This window comes from Lolium rigidum, chromosome 7 (genome assembly GCF_022539505.1).
Source record: "Lolium rigidum isolate FL_2022 chromosome 7, APGP_CSIRO_Lrig_0.1, whole genome shotgun sequence".
NCBI classification, from domain to species: Eukaryota; Viridiplantae; Streptophyta; class Magnoliopsida; order Poales; family Poaceae; genus Lolium; species Lolium rigidum.
Genome location: NC_061514.1, coordinates 200,754,163 through 200,759,770, shown reverse-complemented (window position 1 = coordinate 200,759,770; position 5,608 = coordinate 200,754,163).

The window sequence follows — 5,608 nt, the reverse complement described above, 5'->3', positions numbered from 1 at the left end:
GTAAGTATTTGTATGGCTATTATCAATGCAATAAGAAAAACACCCATGCGGGACATCATCAATATCAAGATCACTTATATGCAACAAAGAGATTTTTCTTGACGAGTTCCTCACACCCCAAAAATAAAGTAAGTTCATCATGCTGATTAGGAGTAATTTCATCATCACAATACAAATTTGCAGCACTCATTGGGTTCAAATTATCATTGGAGGAGCATTGAAAATTAAAATGACCCACTTCATGGCAAACTTCACAAATAAAAGGATAGAGGGCACAAACTTATTTACCAAGATCATCTAGAGCCCTAAATCACTTTCTAGTTTTTTCATTAGCATGATGGATACAATATTCATCTTCGATTTGATTAATTCCACAAGGTCTATGTATTCCACAAAAATAAACATGCTTAAAGGAAATAGCATTCTTAGGAGTTTGAGCATGCTTATTACAATAATTAACAACAATTTCATTCTTCATGCAAGCCTCTTTAAAAGGTTCATGATACTTATCAAAATTCTTTTTAGGCAATTCAAAATGAGAAGCAAAGGCTTTATAAAGATTTGCAGCAACTTGAGAGTCAAGACCATAAGTAGCACTCTGTTGACGTCAGAAACCCCCTGGCGGGCAGAGACGGGCAACACAGTAGAGCCGGGAACAACTAGGGCTGCGGCTGGCCCCAGTCCCTCAGAGCGACGGCCCGCAAAGCCTCCTGGTCGCACGCGCCGATGCCAACTGCAAGGGCGTGCCACCCGACCTATACCCGGTCGGGAAGGTGTGGATGATGCCTCGCTTAGTTTCCTGCAGGGCACACACGTAAACATTAAATACGAGCCTCGATCGGCTCTCGGGTTATCCCGTGATTCGGCTCAAAGAGCCGATCCACCCATGATTCGAGACAAGGTGTCCGAATATATGGTGGTCCTGCTTGATCAAGGTAAAGCTAATGAGATCTACGATGATTTAGGGTTTTCACCGCATAATCGGATCATCCTACTCACGATTGGGCCTCGCGCTCGCGCACGGTGACCGTAAGCCGATCCTAGACAGGGCCTAAAAACCAACACGAGGTTGATCCCGGAACATCCTTTCTAGGGCTAGCAAACGCCACCCTACACGCCGCTGGATCCTCCAACCCTTTGTAAGGCCTAACTATTGCGGATGTTAAACTAATCCTTGATGAAACAAGGAGCAACCGTAACGGATCAGATCTACTAAACTATGATCAAGCGGGTGCCGCCCCTACACCTAAGATAGGTGTAAGGGCGGCTAGACATGCAAGGGTTGCACTACGAAAGCATGTAATATGAAGAACAATGCTAACCCCTACATGTCTAAGATAACTACGTTGCTCGCCATCAAAAAGGCTTCAGTACGAGCAACGCATGAACAACGTGGGCAGGCTTGTGCTGCCTAGATCGCAAGATGCGATCTAGGCAGCATGGTGCTTACCGGTAGAAACCCTCGAGACGAAGGAGTTGGCGATGCGCCGAGATTTGTTTGTGGTTGAACGTTGGTTGTTGTTTATTCCATAAACCCTAGATACATATTTATAGTCCAGCGGACTTTCTAACGTGGGAATAATCCCACCGTGTACGAGACAAACTCTAACTTTTGATCTAGATACAATCTACTATAATTAAAGATACACGGGCAATCTAGCCCAACTTCTCCGTGCAAGGCCGCTTCAGAGATCTTCCACGTGTAATCTTCCAAGCCCATCCTGATCGCGGCCCACCTCCCGATTTGGCCAAAATATGGTGATAACACATGCCCCCCTGGTTTTGGAAATGACATTTCCAAAATCATTATGCTCTTCTTTCGTCGGGTCATGTTGTGGCAGAGCAGAACTGCCGCAGAATCTTCCATCATTACGCCTCGTCTCCTGGGCTTCTCTGTATGAATTGTCAAATTCGGCATCACGCCCTCGAGAACCGTCATGGCATTAAATCTCCACTATACTCTCTTTATTTATACTGTGCCAAACGGTTCACCACTCCATCCCCTTGCTCTGCTCTCGTTCACCAAACCAAAAAACCCTTCTCTCCTGCAGCCATGTCTTCCTCTTCCTCCTCCGCTTCAGGCCTCTCTCTCCAACCGTTGCCGAAGAACAAGGAAGAGGACGATCCCCGCTCCGGGGCGCACCCCATCTCCGCCGACAAGGAGAAGAAGGGAGGAGAAGCGGAGAGGACCAAGGCCTCCCCCTCCGCCAGGCTTCCGCCGAAGAAGCGTTCCCGCATGTGGGCGGACAGCGAGGACGACGACGACGACGAGGAAGAAGAAGATGAGGAGGGGGAAGATGATTCCTCCTCCTCCATTGGGTATCCTCCAACGAAGCGCTTCCGCAGCTGGGCGGATAGCGAGGATGATGATGATGACGAGGAGGAGGAGGAAGCTCCAGCCGACGGCTGGAGCAGCAGCGGAGAGGAGCTTCCCGGGAGCAGCGCCAACGACCTCGACAACGGCGACGATGAGGACAGCGACGACTAGCAGAGTAGGACTAGCAGTAGTAATGCACTAGGCACCAGATCCCTCTTTTGAGAGCCATCGGCTCTTCTTGTAAAGCCGCTCCTTTGAATTAATGAGAAATGTTCTTCCAATTTCTCCTTTCATTAATCCAATTTCCGTCCTCCCGCTTGCCACACCAAGACCGATAGTAACGAATCGGGCTATTATTGTTTTTTCTCGACCGTGGCGTTCGTAGTCCCGCAGCCGATGACTATTCATCGGCTAATTTGAGAAACCAGATCTCTTCCTTTTCTTGCGAGCACCAGGCACGGTCCGAACCTTGTACCAGACGACGGCTTTTCCTTCCCAGTTCTTCCCTGAGAAGATCATGATGCAGATGACAGCCGAGGTAACTCCAATCGGCTCTCAAAAATAGGGCACCTACCAGGCCTGTTGCCCCCCGAGTCTCAGCCAAGGCGAACGAGAGACGAGGATACGCAAATTAGTTGTATGGACCCGGGCTTGATCATGTATGAGGGAGCTTTTTATGCAGGAACCAGCCGATTGGAACATAAATCGGCTTCCCGGAGCGAAGAGCCTTCAAGGTGAGCTGCCCCCGAGCTTCTTCGGTTCTTCCCGCATCTTGCCGGCCGGATCGGCTCCTTTCCTTTGGTGGATCTAATGCAATCCATCCTTGACCCGATCCGCACGTCCAGTGCTGCTCTTGGCCTTGTCCTTGGAGGGAGGATCTGAGCCCTTAAACTACTCCATTGAGGAGTTCTTCCATTAAAATCCCCCTTCGTGCTCCATTGACCCTCTGATCGTAACAGTTATTCCTCTTGAGTCGATGGCCATGCATCGGCTTTGCTCGAAAATTTTCGAATTTTCAGAATTTTTTTTTTACGGCCGACTTGTGCATCGGCCCCCCTAGTCCAATACTCATCGCCAAAGAATGAGACACTTCACTGCACATCCTCGTGTTTTATCTACCCAGGTGCCCCCGGGAGCCGATTCTGTCAAGAGAATTGATGGTATCGGCTCTGTTGGATAACATGTTGAACCCAGGCAGAATGGTTGGTGAGGATAATTTTGGCCGATTGCTGGAATCGGCCTGCACGTTGCTTGCTCGGTGAAAGTTTTGTGATGTCCCTTCATAAATTTTTTGGGGCCGATCACAAGGATCAGCCTCGCCACGTTTGCTCATTGATGTGCTCTTGCTACTCGTTCAGGACGGTAGACAAAACCAGCCCAATCTCTGACTTTATCATGTTGGTGCGCTTGTCGTCGCCCACCTTGGGTGCATCGTGTAATTGTGGAGCGCTGAGCTTCGTCGGAAGAACGAGCACCATGTTTGTGCCAGCCGATGTTTCATCATCGGCTTTCCTTTGCTTGGGGGCCACTCCATTTTCCGTGGACGACCCTCTTCATCCAGGGTTCGCTGAACCTTCGCAGCCAGATCAGGCCTTGCTTTCCTCAATGTATGCAAGTATAACCTCTCGGCTTCTTCCAGGCCGCGCAATCGTTGAACCCTGCGTTTCTGGGAACGGCTGAGTCCATCAGGGCACCACCTTGGCCGGTGATACCTGTCTTCTTCTTCTCCCTCGTCTTCTGAATCTTCGAGATCTTTCAACCGAGGGGACTCAGCTCGTTCGCTCTGTGGCGGAAGAGGTCCTAAGCGCTCGAACACGGACACGTTGGCTGCCCCCTTCTTCTTCCTGTTGCATTCTGGGCAATTGCCGATTGTTGGCAATCGGCTCATTCCTGAATCCCAGCAGTGCCTGAAGAAGGGACAATCCCAGTGCCTGTCCTCGTCGTCTCGCTCCCTTGCCTTTCCCTTGGCACAACGCTCGTGCTCCTCCTCATCGCGATTATGCCGACGATGTCTTCTGGCTTCTCTAGCCAGACGATCTCTTTCATCATCATCGCCGGACCGTCGGCGTTGGTCGTACTGACTCACATACTTTTTGAGGAGGTGATCAGAGAGAGGTCGCTGATATCTTATGTTCTTCACTTCTCCCTCTGTTACGTAGCGCTTGCCATCTTGGCGGAGCCGATCGCGTGGAGCGGCTTCTTACGTATCTTCGTCATGAGAGCAGCTGCCCTCATCTCCATTCTTGCCGGCGTGGTGTCCAAGATCTACCATATTGATTTGGCACGAGAAATCCGGCTGGCACCCTTCATGGTAAGTATACTCCACCATGTTTACGGCGGGGAAGGGGTGCGTGTCGACCTTCATGGCGTATTGGTTGAAAATCAACCGTCCGTTTTCTATCACCATTTGGATCTGCTGCCGCCACACCCTGCAGTCGTTGGTGGTGTGGGAGAACGTGTTATGCCATTTGCATTACGGCCTTCCGTTCAGCTCTTGCACCGTGGGGAACTTGTGGCCTTCGGGTACCTTTATGTGCTTCTCCGTGAGTAAGAGATCAAAAATCTGTTCCGTCTTGGTCACGTCGAAGTCGAACCCTTTTGGAGGGCCTTGTGGCTTCACCCATTTGCAGGTCACGGGGCCTGTCGCTCGAGTCCATTCAGCCACTGCTATCTCCCGATCTCCCGCAGCGCCTTCATCCTCGTCTGCCTCAACCAGGGTCACCGCACGCTTGAATTTGTCCTGGTAAACATCTGGGTGGCGCTGTTCATATGCTGACAGCTTCTGCACCATGTGTGCCAACGAAGGGTAGTCCGCTGGGAGGCCACGTCCTTGATTGATGATGAGAGACCCACCACCGCCAACTCGATCTGCTTCTTTTTCACTTATATGAGCCGAAAAGCATCGGTTCCTAATGGTCTCGAAGCGCCGGACGTATTCCGACACTGTTTCCCCGCGCTTCGTCGTACTTGTGCTAGATCGGCAATGCCAACATCGGAAGCCTCGAGTGATATCTGCTCATGGAACTCGCTCTTCCGACTGCTTCCAAGTCTGGATGGAGTTCGGTGGTAGCGATGTGTACCATCCGAAAGCCGATCCTGTGAGGGACTGTGCGAAGAACCTCACGCGCAACTCGTCTGACGCCGAGATCGTGCCCAGCTGTGCCAAATACCGGCTCACATGCTCGATGGAGCTGGAACCATCTGATCCACTAAACTTTGTGAAGTCCGGGAGCCGATATTTGGGTGGTAGCGGGATCGATTCGTAGTCGTTGGGGTACGGCTTGGTGTAGC